Source organism: Onychostruthus taczanowskii, unplaced genomic scaffold, assembly GCF_017590055.1.
Source record: "Onychostruthus taczanowskii isolate IOZ18803 unplaced genomic scaffold, ASM1759005v1 scaffold38, whole genome shotgun sequence".
NCBI lineage: Eukaryota > Metazoa > Chordata > Aves > Passeriformes > Passeridae > Onychostruthus > Onychostruthus taczanowskii.
The window spans coordinates 7,986,470-8,005,317 of record NW_024501237.1 but is presented as its reverse complement, the minus strand read 5'-3'; positions in this window follow the sequence as shown (position 1 = coordinate 8,005,317).

The window sequence follows — 18,848 nt, the reverse complement described above, 5'->3', positions numbered from 1 at the left end:
CGCGCTGCCGGGACCGCGAGCGGGCGCCGGGGCACGCAGGCGGGGGCCCGGCGAGCGGGCGGCCGTAGCCCGCGCCCGAGCGGCGTGTGCCGCCTTTCCCTTCGGTGTCAACTGTTGCATAATGAATGGGAGCGGAGCGCGGAGCTCTGCGCCTCCCCGGCACGGCGCTGAACTTTCTATTTTAAACAACAGAAGAAACATAATACGTCGGGCAGTAACATTTGTCCGAGCGAACGGTGGCTGCCTCCATATAGAGCGCGGGTGATTAATGGATCAAGAATAACATCCCGGGAATCTAGTTTTAAACCGTTCTGCAGACGAAGCTATTGCACCCACAATTGTGTTATTTTCAATCTAGCCCTGTGAGAAATGCACTTCCAATTTTTTTTAATACATCTATATAGAACAGAATTATCTCAGAGAGACACCCATGTTCTCTAACATGCAGCTGATATAACAAAAATTGGGAACTCATGCATTAGTAATGTAATCTGATTTAAACCATCTTCATTTTTGCCACTGCAGATTAGCATAGAATACTATTTCTAAGATACAGTGACAAAGAGCAGTCTTTGTCTTATTTAAGTCCTCAGCAGTATGAAATTTGGGGTTGATTTCATGCCTATTGCCACAGTTCTTAACTATGTTGAGATTGAACATAATAGTGTTCATAGTGAACATAAAAATAACAATTAGTACCTTCCCTACGTTGGGATTAACAAACACATCTTCCCCCCAGAAAAGAAAACTTTTCTGTAGTATCAGTTTGAGAACCACAGTGAATTTACTTGAAGTTTTTCATGATCATTGATTAGTACATTATCACAGAACCAGCACGGGGAAATTAAAGCTCTGCTCAGAAGCAGCGTAAGAACGCGGGGAAACTGCAATCCTGAGTCAATTACAGAGATTTGTGCCTCTCTTAATTTGGAGACAGGGGATGTGTTGTAATTTCTCTAGTAACTACTGAATTGAATAGTTGAAATTCAATGTAAGAATAGAAAGAGGAGGAAAAAAGAAGGGGGGAAGCAATTCCAGGAGGAATAATAATAATAATAACAATAATAATAATAATAGTAGTAGTAGTAGAAACTTTAATCAGGCCAAGGAGGGAGAGGTCTGTGAAGTACGTTTAACTTAGAGCGAGTACTTTTTGGATTCCTCAGCAGTGCCCCCTGCAGCCCGCAGCTCGTGTGCTGCAGCCTGGCTCCACAGAGTGCTGGGTAGCACTCGAGTCCAAATTTATTATTCCCACAGGGTCAGAAATACATGTAAAAGCAGTGGTCTTCTTACAGATTGCTTTTTCGGTGCATTTTACAGAAGTTGTCTTCTTTTCCCACAACTGCAATTAATAGCATTTTTCAATCTCTATGAAGTCACAAAAACACATCTTAACCTCCACTGTATTACTTTGGCTGTTGTCAACATGGTAATTTTTTAAGTGTAAGTTGTATTGCTTAGAATTTAATTTCAGCCTATTAAAAATGTAGGAATTTTTTATCTCCCAGCTAGGTACCTTGGTTCTGCCAGGCTGCACAGCCCAAGGGTGATGATTTGAGTAAAGGAAGTTTTGGAGTAACCAGTGTTTGGTGTTAGAAGTTTTGCAAAAAAATCACCAGTTTTGTGGAAATAAAATTCCAACCAACCAAAGAAAGGAAGAAAGAAACAAAACACAAAACTCCCCCAACAAAACCCCTCCATCTGAATATATTCAAAACCCATTTGATTGTGACTAGAATATATTTTTTTATTGGCTGAGGTTAGAGCAAAGCTGAGGAAATATATATTTATTTCCCAATCATTTTAACAGCACAGTGGTGATTCTTGTATTATTCTACAGAACAACCTTTTATAAGGCACTCCCTCCTATATCTAAAGACAATCAGTAGAATCAGAATTTTTTTTTTCATTAAAAAATGGCAGTTGACCTCTGTTATTTTACAGCTGTCATCCAGCACCTAAGAGCTAACTAAAAATTTTCTTCTGACTGAAGGTTTTTCTTTTAAGGCCAAGTATTGAGTGGCAATTGTAAAATATCATAATAGAGATAAGATATCACAGTTCATTTTTGCATCATTTATTTTAAGGACACTTACATAAACAATTACCAGCTTCTAAAAAGATAAAGTAAAATGAGCTATTTAGTGAACTATTTAAATCCAATTTTTGAGAAGGACAACACTTCTGCTAAGCCTCTGAGTCTGAAAAAATAATACCAGGAAACAAATTCCTTGTAGTATAGCCTGAGCAATACAAGAAATAGATCTCGATTTTGTTCTAGCTAGTGATTATTGTAATTAAAGCAGATGTTCTTCACAGCCTTGACCAAACAACTCTGTTCTGTAGTCAGACACAATCACAGACTCACTCATGATTGTGTGTGCTCTTACTTTTATGACCATGGACTTACAAACACCTCTTCTGTAGAAATTCACTTTGCATGCACAAATGTGTTTATTTGCTCTATAACCTTTTTTTCCCTGTTTGCACATCAGCTTTGGAATACCATCTTCATAACTGGAATTTGAAAAAAATCAAATCTATCAAAATTTTCTAAGATGAACTTGCTGATGGCAGCAGATGAACAATAATGTCTACCGATACCAGCTGACAGGACACTAATTACCAGCTACAGGAGAGGATTGCTTGGTGAGAGATCTATTCAGTGAGTTATGATTTTGAAAAATTATAAAACAGGCCTGATCTGTGAAAAGATACGCAGCATGAAAATACGGCATACGTTCTCAAGATGATTATCATGACAGAGATCTGTCTAATTAGGAAGGAACTATTTTAATGCTAAGATATGAAAGAGCCCAGCTGGGAGAGGAATTTAGAGGAAGACACAGAAACATGACTGTTAAGCTGACAGCAAGTGCAGTCTGAGCATGTTCCAATGACAGCTTCTAAAAAAAAATTCATCTCAGCATTTAATCAATAGTGGTTTCAGAACAAGCACAGCCTTACAGATAATCTAGATAGCCATATTAGTGGGAGGGGCTCCATAAAAATACATAAAATATGCCTTTGCAGAGCAACTACAGTTGGTCAACTGAGCTGGACGGTTATTCAGTCAATGGGCAACATGAAAAATACCACTGTGAGGACAAATGGAAGTCCCATACTATTAGAAACCACACTTTACTTCCTGGCACTGCCAGTCAGGTTGGAAACTCCAGTCATTGTGACAGCAAGTTTCAAACCATCCTGGGCAAGAAATTAACCTTTGAAGTTGCCACCTGGGCAGAAACCTTTCTGAAAGCTCCTACTATAATGAAATGGTTTATGTCTAAATCAGTGGATGACATGGTAAAATAGGCATCTGCTGGAAGGCAAACCTAGAGACAACCACACAATGTGTTCACTGGGTAACTTTGAACTTCTTGGGTCTGCAAGGATCAGCTTTCTTTCATATTGAAAAAGGTTTCATGGGGATTTCTGCTGAAGGTTCTCTTGGACACAGTGCTACCTAACAGCAAATCAAATGTGCTTCCATCACTACCACAAGCTATTGAAGTGCATGTATAATAATTCATCCCTGGCCAAAAAAATAATAATAATAATAATAATGCCATTTGGAGAATAGTTAACGCAAAGCTGTATATTGAGAGTCCACTGAAAACTAAAAACCTCACAACCTCCATGAAAGAATGTATCTGTGAAATCCAATGACAGCATGTCAAAAATTCTCATGACAGTTGGGGTGGGCACAAGCTATGGCTGTTAGAACATCCAGAATTGTAGAGATTCATCAAGGGATGAAGTGAGTCTGGAGCAAAAAAAAAGTTGCTCTAAATAGTTAAGGAAAAAGTCATCAAAGCTTCACAGGAACATAAGGACAAGACAATAAAGGGAGGAAGGGGAAGCAACAAACAAAGCAAGTTCAAATTGCAAAAGGCAGATTCAGAGGAATTGGAGTGATCACTTTGTGTAAATACAAACAAAACCAAAACACCCTCAAAACACATTTTCCAGCTTGTACATGTCAAGTGGTAGAACATGGGGAATCCAAATCAAAATTTTTACAAAATCATTCCAGTTATGACCAACACTGAAATCCCAATTCAGCATTTGTTATAACAGGCAAATGGATTGAGATATACACACACCTAAGTACTCTGCTGAATGAGGGCTGGAAAAATATGGGGAAGGAATGCAAAATGTGGACTTGTTCCCTCCTGTTCTGATTACAGATATGCCATAATAAGAACACAAAGAAGAAAAGTAAATGCCATGAATGATCATTGTTGTCCACACACTATCCTGTCAGATTACTGTTATTACCATACATCTTAGTTTAGGAAGAATTCAGAGAATTAATTCTGATATGCCACAGTTATGGCCTTCTGTTAATTTGAAGGTCTAGTTTTGATGCTAACAGCTGTAGGAGATACCCATGGAGACAGCTAGCAGAGAGCTTGAAGGGGAAAGGAAAGTCATCACTCAGGCATAGGCCCCATCTCAGCCTTTGATCTGTCACACTGATCTCGGGAGAGTAACTGAGGGAGGCAGGGGAGTGGAGAGGATACAATTAGAAGAAAAGACACTAGGAAAAATTTCAGAGAGACGATTCTGGAGAATCCTTGAAGCTTTCACTAGAAATATACATTAAGGAACTTAAATTTCTTTAGTCATTCTTAAACTGAGTAGCCCACTGCTTCTCAGTAATGACTGTCTCATTTCAAATGAATAGCCTGAATTCACGGGGCGACAAGCAAAAATTCCCCTACCATTGAAATCAAATGCCTAGCTTTGGTAATGAGGAAGCAGTCAGGGGATTTTTTTTTTTTTTCCCTCCAAGGCAATTCCTATATAGATATCAGCCATTTATAAGAATTCCATTGTGAACATGATCACTTTGAATTTTTTGAGCCAGAAGACAGACTGAAGCTACTGAAAACTATCATTCATCCTCGTCCATATGGGAAACTGAAAATGGTTCTGCAATCCTTGGCATAACCAGTCAAGTTCAACATTCAAATAGGAACACTTTTACAAATTCTTAAATTACAGGGAGCTAGAAATAAAGGGTAGTTTTCCATAGTGGTAATTTTTTGTAAGCTCCGTCTTCAAGAAAAAGAAATACAATATTTTCTTCCTTGGGCCAATGTGCTGACTGACAACAGCATTGTTTCATTGAAACTGCTAGACTTTACAATGTACAAATAAACCTTTATATCACATACATTTGCAAACCTGTATTGAAAGTACATCACTGAGGCTGTAGCCCTGCACTGAGTTTAAAACCACCAAAATGAAAGCACTTGTGTAATCTTTGCACAATCCACAGCATGATGAAGTTTTCAAATACATCGTGACACACTCTTTCTACAGGATGTTTGTTTCATTCTGTACAAAGAATCAGTGTTCACCAGTGAGGAGCATATTTAATACTTTTTTTTCCCCCTTTTAGATCCGCATATCACTTCATGGGTTTTTATTAACTTAAACCCTGTTCACAGACATTCATCTCCTAAGAATGGCTACCACTCCTGCTCCAGTGTTTCACTTGTGCCAACAAAGCAATTTTCACAATTCATGGCAAATGAGAAGACAGTGCTCTTAGATTGGAGAGTGGAGACTGAGAACAAGGAAATTAAGCTTAAGAGGTTTTGCTAAAATGACCCAGTTGAGCTGATTTTTTTATAAAGGCTTACACAACTCAGAGCACACTATGTTTTATAAGAGCAGCCCACATCAACTTCAGTTGACTCTGTAGGTGCTTAGCATTTCTGCCAGGCAGAACCCTGTTGTCAAATCAGGTACCTGGAGAATGGGGAATGCAATTAATGATCATTTGCATGAAGCAGAGTTTGCTTGAACTGAGTAGCATCATGTAAGAAAACTCAAACATTTAGTCTCAAACACATGCAGTTCCATGAATTACAGGCAAAACCAGAATTAGACCTTCCAGGAAAGAAAATACTACATGCTGGTTTTCAGTAATATTTTAAAATAAATCTTTTTGTTCCACTTTTTCTGTAGACACACCTTTCAAATAGGTTTTGCTGCAGCTAAGTCAAAACTTGCTGTTTAGAAAGTACTGCTCAGGGAAAGTTTACCTGAAGACAGAAGATGCTAAAGAGATGAGACATTAGAATAACAAGAAAAACTGTAAAAGGATACAGAAATAATCCCTGAACACGCTCAGTCATGTTAACCAAACTAAAAAACAAGTAACTATGAGCTGCATTAAAAACCAAGCCTGTGTTCAGGCTATTTCCAGAATTATGGAAGTTACTGGACAACGTTCTTCAGAAGTCTAGGACGCCTCCAATCTTAGCACAGACTTGCAGCTAAGGGTTTGCAGCAAACAACAGCTGATTAGATTCCAGTTAGACAGGGAAAAAGTCCTTCTCATAGTATGAATAGTGAGCCTTACATAGATTACTTATGAGGCCATTTTTTTTAATTAATACTGCTAAGTGATATTTTGATGGAACTGTCTATCATAATGCAAAGGTCTTGTTCCTGAAGACCTTTGGATCAGCTTAGAAATTACCTGAGAGGTGAAGATAGGATTATTCTTCCCCAAATGTACCACTCTACAATTATCTATACTGAATTGCACCTTGCTTTGCCTACAGTTAATCTTTCTGTAGGCTATACAGTCTTTCTCATCCTAACTGCTTGCATAACCTCCTATAGCCAGCAAAGCCTTGTCACCTTGCTGATAACCTCCCTTCTTCAGGACATTTGAGAATATACGGAATAGTATGGAAGTCTGCCTGTGCTCTCCCTCCTGTGCAGAACTGATCATTTTCTTCCATCCAGTGATGGTCTTATGTTCTTAAATGGGAACATAAGATTCCCATTTAAAAGATGGGACTCCTGTGCAGAACTGATCATTTTCTTCTATCCAATGATGGTCTATCTTATGTTCCCATCTTTTAAATCATATTCTCATCCATTTCAGCATCTTCCTTCTTATGCCAGTGACAGTTTTGTGTTGCTTGATTTTCCTAAAACACCTTAATTAAAAAGTCCTGTCAGATGTCTTTTAAAAACCTGAATTGACTGTATCAGTCAGATGATCCTCATTTATGTATCTCTGACCCCTTTAGAAGAACTCTGAGAGCTTTATTAACTCTCACTGATAAGATAATATTTATTCAGGTAAACACTAATTCTCTTTCTTACAATATCTAGTCATTCACGTGGAACAGATGTCAGTTTTAAGTTGCTGGATGCCCTTGAACCTTTCTTAATGATGGACATCACATTTGACACATGATTTTCATGTAGTGAGGAACAGTAAAGAGACATGTTACATGCTGCTTTTAGTAGATATTTCATCCCTGAGTTTTCTTAGAATTCATGGGTAAATCCTTCAGATCCTGGAAATGCATCTGCATTCACCTGCCTTTTGTACCATTACCCCTTCCAAATATTTGAGTTTTAGAGACAGTCCCTGAATACCAAGTTCCCTGAATACCCCAAAAGAACTCTGGGAGGATAATTTCCCTGAATTCTTTGTGTTGGGTTTGTGTGGCCAGGTTTTGTAGAAGGGGAGGGCTACAGGGCCAGTTGCCAGAAGCTTCTCCTATGCCTGATGGAGTCAGTGCCAAGCAGCTTCAAGATGGACCCACCACTGGCCAAGGCTGAGCTCATCAGGGATGGTGGTAATGCCTACAGGCTTCATGTATTTAGGAAAGGGAAACCACAAACCCTGCAAAATTGCAGCCACAGAGGGGAGTGAAAATATATGAGAGAAACAACTCCGCAGACTCCAAGGTCAGTGCAGAAGGACAGGGAGGAGTTTTTGCCCATGGTAGTAATGGGTGAGTGATCTCTCCCTAGCCTTAAATTATAAGCCTTTTGTTATATTTTCTCTTCCCTGGCCAGATGAGGAGGGCTGTGATAGAGCAGCCTTGGTGGGCACCTGGCATCCTGTCAGGGTCATCAAACCCATCTTCCACAGTGAACAAAGGATATAAATTGTTCAGCTTCTTTCCAGTGACTTTGCCCTCCCTGAGAGTTCAGTTTATACTCTTGTCATTTTCATACTCACTGACAATTTCTTCCTTCCTAATGAATTGAAAAAAGAATATTGACCATTTTTTGATTCTCAGTAGTTAGGTCTCAGACTCATAATAGTTATATCTGTCAGTGTTTATGATACTTTGGTTTGGTTTTGGTTTTTGGTGGTTTTGTTGTTGTTGTTGTTGTTGTTGTTGTTGTTGTTTTCATTTGCATTTGTCTTTAGCTTTTGGAAGAACACCTTCTGTATTTTTCTTTGCTGTTTGGCCATGATTGCGTATTTGTACTTCAGGTGTGTTCAGTAAATAGTGTGCATTGTCTCTCTGGTGCCTATTGGGTCTCCTTCTGTAGTTTTCATCTTGCCTTTATGGATTTAATTGTCTTGTGTGGAATTCTTTGTCTGTTCTTGGTTAACTTTCTCATTTTCACATAGTTCCCCATGCTGAAATTAACACAACAGTAGTGGGCATTTTGACCTTTGTTGCTCCCCAAAGAAATGGAATCCAAGGGTGTTAGGTCATTCTTAAAGAGCAATCTTAATGTTCAGCAAGATATAGATGTATATGTGCATATATATGTTTATGTATGTGTGTATGTATTCGTTATATGTAATTGTGCAAATTTATATATATATATATATATATGTATGTGTGTGTATATATATATATATATGTATGTATGTATATTATAGGGCAGTAGTGGCTGGTAAACAAACAACTGCAAAAAGACTTTTGGTTTTCCTGGATGTAACCAGACATAATTGAGGGCTCATTCGTATCTGCTCTGATTCCTGAGTTTGCCTGAAATATACACTGATAATAATTAGCATTTATTAGCATGTGGTTCTTAGACCTTTCTGTGTGTCATCATTCCTCTTTGCAGAGCATTTATGAGCCACAGAATAGAGGAGTGGCAAAAGACATTACCTGTGATTCTTCATTTCATTCTGCTACCTATATTGGTAGCTCCTTTATTTATTAGGATCCCAAACTTTGCAAACTAATGGGGGCATTGCTTTCTAATTGCTATTATAATTACAGTTGATCTTATCTAGTAAGCATGCTCAGATGAGGTGTTTACACCCTTATTTCTAGTCCCTCTTTCACCTGCTTGTAACAAATATTTGTGTTGTGTCAATGTAACATAGAATGATTTTTATGCAACAGATATTTCAAGGTGACTTGCTTTTTAAGCATGTTTAGTATTTGATAGATCATCAAGGCATTCTGTATCACTATGTTCAAGGTGATACAGACACAACACTCACCTTGTTGAGCCTTTGAGCTCATCGATGTTCCCATGACTCACGTGGGACATGTTCTAGAGAAATCCAGCACTACCTACCAGAACCACTAAAGCACTATCTTTGCAGAAGTACATAGTCCATAAACAATACCCAATACCCCATAAAACAGGAAATAAATAATAGCATATTTAACTTTTCCAGGGTATAGCATCAATACCTATATGTATAGATTTGGTTTTTGTTTAATTCTTGTCCTTGAGATGTACAGTCATTAATTTTCCACTTCACCTGTCTGACTTCCATTTCTGCTATTAATCTAAGTTACTCATCCAGTTTTTTAGCAATATTTTGATACCAAGGCAAGTTCTGTGTCACAAGTCATCTCAAGCTGGAATATTCAACAGCTACTCCCTTAACCCCATTTTACCAATTTTGTCCCAAGGGCAGCTATGCACATGGTCAGCTGAGAAAAAAGAAAATGTTTCTTTGGTGGGGTTTCCTTGGTGTTTAATGGCATACTACTTCAATTTCTATGTCAGTGTCACACCATTGGGTGGATGTACAAATTAGGGAGCTTTATGTGCACAAGGACACTTCATGATCCAACAAAACTAACCAAATTCCATATTGTATTTATGAAAGCATCTAACTTTGTGCAGATAGGGAAAACACAAAACAAAACAAAACAAAAAAAAAAACACAAAAAAACCCCCCAAAAAATAAAAAAAAACCCCAAAAAACAAGAAGAGACCTCAAGATTATAGAGTATCATTCCATAAAGTGCAAAGAGACTGAATTGGCAGAGTTAATTATTATTCAGCTGTCGATGTCATTTTGTTAATAAATGAAGGGACCAGTAAAATGCACACTAGCTCTACAGGCCGATATTTTGTACATCATAATTTTATAGCAGTGACACTAACAAGCAAAAAACTGGATACAAGGTTTCTCCATTTTTCTCTCTTATGACTCAGAGAACTGTCACCTCTCCCACATTGCCTGCTACAGTAATTACATTGGAATTTCACCTCCAAGACATAGTAACAGTAGAAGATTGGTACTCTACCAATATTTAAAATTCCCTCAAAGTCCTTGCTAATGTACTGATTCTTTGCTGTGCTGAATCAGCACAGAACTGAAAACCAATCTCTTCTCTTAATCACTGACAGAAAGCAGTGCCTTCACAAGGGCAGAGTCGACGAAAAACAGGATTAGAGTAGATTGAGAATAGCTGTATGAAGTCCTATAGCATTATTTTAAAATCATCTAAAATCAATAACCTTTCACTTCTGGAGCTTGAGGTTCAATTCTGCATTTAGCCATGCATGAAAATGAGTTCAGCAATCCTGGGTCAGGCTCCACAGACTCATTCATGTGATTCCCATGACTGGCAGATTTTACTGGAGAGAAAGAACAAAAATGAATCAGAAAATAAAAATGAGGTTTTGTCAGGTTGAAAAATCACACATCACTAAATCAGAATGTCAGAATCACAAACCAGCAAATTCAGATCTGAATGTTTGTACCATCATTCAACCCTTGAATGGAGAGAATGAAGAGTGGAATAGAAGGTAGGATCTACTGTAAGCACAATGTAGCAGCCACCATGGCATCAATGGAGCACTCATGGAAATGGCTGTGACTGGGAAGTTTGCACACCCATGTACTGCTACTGAACTCTACTCCTGCACCAGAAGAGCTCTCAGGACTGCCACTGAATACAGCAGGCAGTTCTGGATCTCAAACAAGCCCTGCATGTTTGACCATCAGCATTGCCCCACTTGTTGCAATGAATTCCAGGAATCAAAAAGTGATCAAAAAGTAATCAGTCTGTTCCCACGACAGTGAAGAAGAGTGCAAGTCCTTCTTTTTCATGAGGGAGCTCAACCTGACCAATAAAAAATACAAATGAAAACCTAAAAATACACATAAAAAAAAAAGAAAAAATTAGAAAAGGATGAAAATAAGAGTGAGAGAAAAGTGAAGAATGGCAACCCCTCATCTGTCAATCCTGTTCTCAGTTGCTTTGGGTGACTAACAGGAACCTCCCAGACAAAATTAACCCAGGTGATACTCATTGAACTACCTCAGTAAGGCCAGTGGAGAGTCTTTTGACTCTGCACACACAAATACTTTGTGATTAGTTTTTCTCCTTATGTATAATTCTTATTTTCTTTGACAAATACTAAACTTTGTATAGCTAGAATTCTTTGAAAGCAACCACACAACAATGCACTGTCATTTCAAGGTTTAAATGGGACTGACAAAAGGTGGTATCTTTCATCTGGTGACACAATTCAAGACACATGCCTGATGCAGATGGTTTTCATATGCACCTTCAAGAAGGAACTGCATCCTTACATTTGTTTAAATAAAATCTGCCTTAAAAAGGATATGGATTCTAACGTGGAGCCCGTGGTGGAAATACTGTAAAACTCACCTATACTTTTCCGTCACTGCTTCGTCTAAAAATTAAGAGCCAAAGTGAAAAAAAATAGAGAAACACAAGAGATTGATTAGCATAATAGAAATATAAGCTGCAACTATTTCTGTATTATTTAACTGGTTTACTTTACTAAAAAAAGATACTCAGAAAGTGATGTCCAAAGCACCCATCACCTTTGCAGCTCTTCAGATCATATTTAACACTCCTCAGTCATCCTGTTATGTGGGGAATCCTCCAAATAAAACTCTAGAAAATCTAGATCAAGGAAACTGCTGCTGTTTTCATCCAAATACTTGGATAGAACTGAAAAAAATCCAAATGTGAAAACCTGTCAGTTTCACAGCATAATTCTACCTGTTGTTTACCAAATTTACAGTACAACCACCTTCCTCCTTGCACAATCTCTTATAATTTTTCAGTTGTAGAAAAATTTTACTTATTGTTTTCCGTTCTCTTGGGTGTGTCCAAGACATTAGAGACAGGCTGGTGTTAGTGTATTTTTTCCCCCATGGATTCTTGGACAATGTGGTTTTCTCTTGGGAAGAGACAGTGTCACTACCACCAGGAAGGAAATGCCCTATCACACTCTTAGGTTGTAAAATAAGGACAGTCTTTCGGTTCACCTCTCACTTTCTCAATATCACTTCAGGAAATATAATTTTACAAAAAAAAAGAAAAATTAAACAAAAAGTTTAATTTTTTAATTAAAAACCTATTTTAACCTTAGCAAACCTATTTTAACCATCCTTTGACTAAATACACAAGGCACATTAGAACCTAACCTACAACAGGTTTTACATTACAAACATTATTTAAAAATGGGTGGCTGAAAGGTGTTGCAGAATTTATAAGAAGAAAACAGATTGTCTTGGAGGCTAATGCCAAATAACTCATTGCCTGAGTTATCACTCTTCAGTCAAAATGTACATGAAGAACCTATGTATGTAATTTAGACAGCAACCACCATGGAATTAGGCTGGCCTCTCATGTCAGTGATGAAACAGCCAAATTCTCTGACAGTGGTGAGTTATTCCTTTTATCAATGGCAGAACTGCCTAAAGAATCATCCAGGCTACAGGTGTGGAAAACATGAGGCCTTTCCAAATTTAAGTGATAAAAATACCAAGTGTTTTATTACTTTAATCTTTATCATTTATGTTTGAAAAAAAAAGAACAACTCCACAATGTCATCTATAGTTAGGCAACAATGGGATTAATTTAAGCTCAGTATTTAATTCTTGTAAGGAAGCTTTCTTCCAGACCACAATCTTTGCCATTCCCACCTTTGTCTGCCCTCAGTCTCTCTCATAACTAAAGACATATCTTTCAGCCCTGACAAAGCCAGTATAAATACAGGGTGTTTTATTACAACTTGCAATTCAGTCACTTTGGAGGTGATTTTCTTTCTCTAGTAATGAATTAGTGGAGGAAGCTGGTAATTTTTTTATTGCACTTTAACATTGCTAGAGAGGTAACATACTGTAAGTGAGAGAATAGGTGGTTAGAAATATTTCTCTACCTGACCTGATTGCCTTTAAAAATCCTAAGGAAAGTGAACGTATATTCATTATCTTGTGTAATTTTAAATATTTGTGTTAAAAACCTAGCATGATCTCAAGAAAAGCAAGTTTTGTGGGCCTGATTTCAATTTGAGCAGAGCTTCAGTTATTAATGTAGCACACATAAACCCTCTTTTAAAAGTTCATAATATTACACTGAAGACAGAATTGCTAAAGAACTTTGTTCATTTTTCTCCCTATTAAATCAGTGTTACAGACTTCCAGCAGATGTCTTTAACAGACTTTGTTAATAAAAGAAGTATTGTATAAAATAAGTTCTGACCATTTCATCAGTATTACCTTCTCCCACCATTAAGAGCAGAACTTCTCCTGTATCTCCAAATTATTTCATTAATGCCTAATGCAAAGAAACAGTAACTCACCTCGAAACCCTATAAACCTCTGTCAGCATCCATACTGTTGCCGTATTTAAAAAACTGTGACTGCTTCAGTTTACTTCCTATTTGTATAGATTTAAAAGCTGCTCTTAAGAATGTGTTCTACTAGAAATTTTAGTCCATGAGCATCTTAATTTTAAGCTGGGAAGAAAATCCATCTGCTTTTTAAACTCTTGGGTGCTAAAGAGGTTTTATAGTGTCAGGTGTTTTTCTGAACAATGTATCAGCTAATAAATGTACCTTTGAATGTTTAACTGTCTGGGAAATGTTATTAAATATAACAAGTTTTTCAAGGCAAAAGTCCCACCAAAGGTGATGTCTCTTGGTCAAACAGTCTATAATACTACATGCCTGAGATAAGTATCTAAGTCCTGCCATAAAATAAGCTGTGTTGCTCTGATGTGAAGGTGCAGTTCTCGGTCTCCAACAATTAGGCTATTTATTCACCTAAGTAAACACAGGTTTATGAGCTACAGATCCTTATTTCCCTCCCATCTGTGCAGGTAATCCGATGATATATAAAGGGCAAGAGTTTTCCCAGGTCTTGACCAAATCTTGTCTTTATGCTGGTATCAGCTTTTTCCTTCTACAGCCTGATTTCCACAGAAACCTAATGCCTAATAAGATGGGAACGGCAACCAGTTCTTGGTTTGGGTAAGCAGGAGCCAGAATGTAGGAAAACCTTCAGAAACATCTGGAAACACAATGGGCTTTGGAGTTGGGACTCTCTGGAGTAATGCTACTGAAAGCTGTGAGGTTAGTCTTTTAACATATGTAAAAAATATGTTTATTTAGACTGGGTAAATTAAAGTAGACTTTGGTCCATTAGAGGTACATAATACCCTTTCTTACAGACTTGTGTTTAATGAGAGAAAGAAAGAAGCAATGGCATAAGTTTGGTTAAACCAACCTCCCCATCACAGAGCTCTAAATGCTCAATTCACCACTACACGTTTCTCAATAAGAAACCTTTAAGGCTTTCAAACAGGAAAGTTCACCTGAGAAGTCTGTCCAAAGCACCCCAGTTTTAATATCCTCTACTATATTCTGGTAGTAAATCAGCCATAAAACCTTGAGTTATCCCCCAGACTCAAGCTTAGCTGTACTTGCCTAAAAATATGTGGGAACCACACTCAGCACAGACATTGCTTGAAAGAACTGCTGATGTGATTAGGCAATCCATAATTAATCAACACTTAGTGATGTAAGATAACTTACCTGGACGGCCTCAAGAAGTTTTTCACATCTGAGAAAGAGTAAAAGACAAAATCTCAGATATGCAAGTGACAGTTCTGCTGTACCCCTAAATATAATCTCACACAGCAGGTAGCCTTGCCCACCTTTTCTCTATGCACTTTGGCTGCTTCATCTGTTAAAAACATAAATCACAGTTGCCTGGAGAGCCCAAAATTTAGAAGGATGCCACCACAGACCGGGGAGTTGGTGAATGACTCTAACATCTGAGAACAGCTCCAAGTAAGGTGATGCTTTTCTATCCTGAGTGGGATAATATTTTCCCCCTCTAGGTACACACATTTCATAGCAATATATTCTTTTGCTATTTAGGATTCACTGGCCATTTCCATTACAAATGCTCTGACCCTTATAACCAGAGCTTTTGCTACAATGTCTACTGCCAGACAAAATTTGCCTTATTCTGGGTTTCATTACAAAACCAGCACTATGAGCCACCTTCACTGAAACATTTGCAATTCTTTTGGCAAACTTGAGGTGATGAAAAAACAACAGACAGCTTAAGGTTTCGTGTCAGCAAAAAAAAAAAATCACAAATACAAATTGATTTGGCTGTTTAAAAATCAAAATATGATGAATCCTCTGTATTTAAAGAAGAAACAGCATTGAGTGGAGGGTTGAATCCAATGATAGAAAGCAAAGCAAATGATTGTGTGAACCCCAGTGAGAACCAAAATAGCAGTATTTTGCACTGCTCTATTTATAACTCCATAATTTTAAATGGTAAGACCAAAAATAGCAATATGCTATTGCAATATCATTGCAATATGTTAGCTCAATGTAATTTTTCTTTCCTAGAGAGATAAATTACCCTAATTTTTTTTTTTTTTTTTTTTGGTAGAGAGTAGCAAAATAAATAAATATTTTTCCAGAGAGCTTCAGAGGGGTTTTTTTTGTTTCTGAAGTTTTAATCTTTTGTGGCAAAAATTCCTGGCGTCTGAATGTGGTCTTTCCTTCATCTGATTTCATTTAGGATCTACACCTATCAAGGGACTTTCAGAAATACGTAATGATTTAACAAGGCAGCTAGTTTAAGTGGGGGATAATTAGGCTTTCCCCTTAATTCTGTGTCACCGTTTTTTACTCTCTCCATCTCCATTTTACCCTTAAAAGCAGCGGATCTGCATCCAAGCCTTGTGCACTCGCCGCAGCCAACTTCCTCTGAAGCTGCAGTGTGTAATTACACCCAGCTGCTAAGGGCTGCTGAGAGCAGGGCAAGAAGCAGCTCCCTGCTCAGAACTAAGCGCAGCTTTGGGAGCCGCCAGGATTTGCTGCACGGACACCCACAAAGACCTTCCTACTCTATGGGAGAAGTTAGAGCGCAACATTCCAAGTAGCATTCCGAGATACTACAAGGACTGGGTATTTAGCCTCCCTCTCCCTTTTCTCCTTCCCCTAAATCTATCTGTTTAAAGGGAAGAAAGCCTCCTTGCCTAGATCCGGCTGCTGCTCCCTCCCTGGCTGCCCGTCGGGAGCAGCATCCCACAGCGCTGTGCAGGGGGTTGTGCACCCCACAGGGGCACAAACTGGAGATTAGGGCCCCGTTTGAATGGCAGGTGCTGGCTCCTGTGAACTTCACCGGGACTACAGGATTTTTATTTTCTAAACAGCAAAAGCCCAGCTGCCAGTCATCAAAGTTCATGATACACCTAAATGGTGTCCTGAGGTGTGTGAGCCTCGGGGACAAAAGCAAAGTGTTGAAATAGCAGGGGAGGTTGTGTAGACACAGATACACACCTGGACTGGCTACTTTTTTGTTCTGCCTTTTCAATACAATTTCTGATAACCTCTGAAACTTAAATCCATATTAGTGTTCCTGAAGATGAATGCAAATTTCCATTTGTCCACCTTCAAGGATGAACCTCAAAATTCTAATCTTGACGTGTAGGAAGGAGCAAGCTCATCTGACTTCTGCATTTTAGCAATTTGTGATTCCCAGTGACTTAGCTATAGGATTTTCTAAAGGAAATTTCTTAGGCTTCCAACTATAAACAGACTTAAATGAAAAAATGTTTAGGGTCTCATACACCTTATGATGTTAGTTACAAAGCAGTAACAATAGATTGTGTGAACTCAGAGGATGCTGTCATGTAATTACTACTGCTAGTGCCAGATATGTCCTTTCCCAACTGAATCACAGAACAGCTGAGGTTAGGAGTTACTTCTAGAGATTGTCTGCTCCAAGTCCCCTGCTCCAAGCCACCAGCTCAGAAGTGTGACAACTTTTGTGATAGTTTTTTGTGATAATTTTTGACTATCACCAAAGATGGAGACTCCACAACCTTTCTGGGCAACCTGTGCCACTGCTTGGTAATTAGAGACAATCTTTTATTTCTATCTGTATATCTTTGAAAAATAATAACTATAATGACAGCATTTTTACAATTTTCCTTCAGAAAAAAACAACTGCAATTTCAGGCATGTTAACAATGAAAAAGTCAGTCTTATAAAAGTTACTCTCAACAAAACGAACTTAAGGCGGAAGTGCAATAAATAGTGCAAAAATCCTTATTAGCCTATAGACCAAAGCAGAAGTGGTATAAGACTGTAAAGACACAGCTAGTCATGGATAGCTGTTCTGATTAAAGGACAAAGCATTAGGAAAGAGCAAGCATGTTAGAGACATCAATACTAAAAAGTGACTGGAATTACTTAGAATGCTTCAAGGTAATAAAGCTTCAGCAGAAGGAATGTACTTAAGAAAGGAGAAATTTAGGTCAAATTTCAGGAAAAGATCCTAATGGTAAAGTACAGAAAGTTGTGGAGTATTTGCCTGAAGAAAGAGGCATGGCATATCCCTGGGGACTTTTAAAACGACCCTGGAAAAAGCACTGAAGTGGTTGGTACACAATAATCCTACACCAGGAAGGAAAGGCTGGATTATATAACTGGGCTTTTCCATCTCTACTTTCTGGATTCAGTGGTAGTTCCACTGGCCAGTTCCAGTTTCAAATACAAAAACCCAACATCAACTGTAAGCACCTCGTTAAAAGCAAATGTTATAGAAGAACTTATCCTTTCACGCCAGCACAGAATGCAGTGCTCTTCAGAAATCAAAACAGATCCCACGTTTTAACTTAGTTTTATTCAACTATGCCTACATTATGAAGAAAATATTAAAACTGTGAACACTCGTGTTTGTACTTACAGCAGGGTTCAGATGTATTCAACCTGGGTACTCACACTGACATTTCCAAATTTTGAATGGAAATTATACAGATACTGTTTAATTGAGGAGGATTCTGTAGGTAGCTACAATGTTGCTCAGCATGAGGAAGAGGGATATATCTGAAATTCTGTGAACTTTCAAAAGCAGGCTTGCACCTTTCTTACTTTCTGCCTTCTTTTTTTTTTTTTTTTTTTAAGCTGCTGCTGGAGGAATAAAGGGGGGAAAAAAGGCAGTATATTTTACACAGAGTTGCCTAAAAATCTTACTCTTTTCACTTAAAATAACCACTATGTGCTCTTGGTCTCAGGTCTGGAAAGAGATGCAGCTACCTGCATCCCAAAATCCACAAAGGCCCATGCTGTTCTGGAAAAGCCCTTGTTCTATCCCAGCTGATAACAGGTGATTAGCAAGGATTGGGGCAGCAGTCCTGCTAAACTTCATGGAATAGATGAATGATATCCACAGTACTAAAAGCGAGTAAGCATTGTAGGTCTGGATGATAAAAAATATGCACAGAGTTCCTTGGCACTACTATTTCATTTTGTATGAGAAGTGTGCTTTCAAAGAGATTTGTCCTGATGGTTTCATCCTGGCTTGCTCAATCCATGGAGCTGTTTGAAGCTCGATTAATTTCAAATGAAGCTAAACTGGAAGATGTGTCCCAGCCATTACTGGACATTCAGTGCACTGCTCCAGACCAGAGCCAGCACAAAGTGAGGTATCCTGAAAAGCACATAGCATGGTCATGCAGCACCAGCAAGATTCACTGCAGAGATCCACTCCCACTGCATCCCAC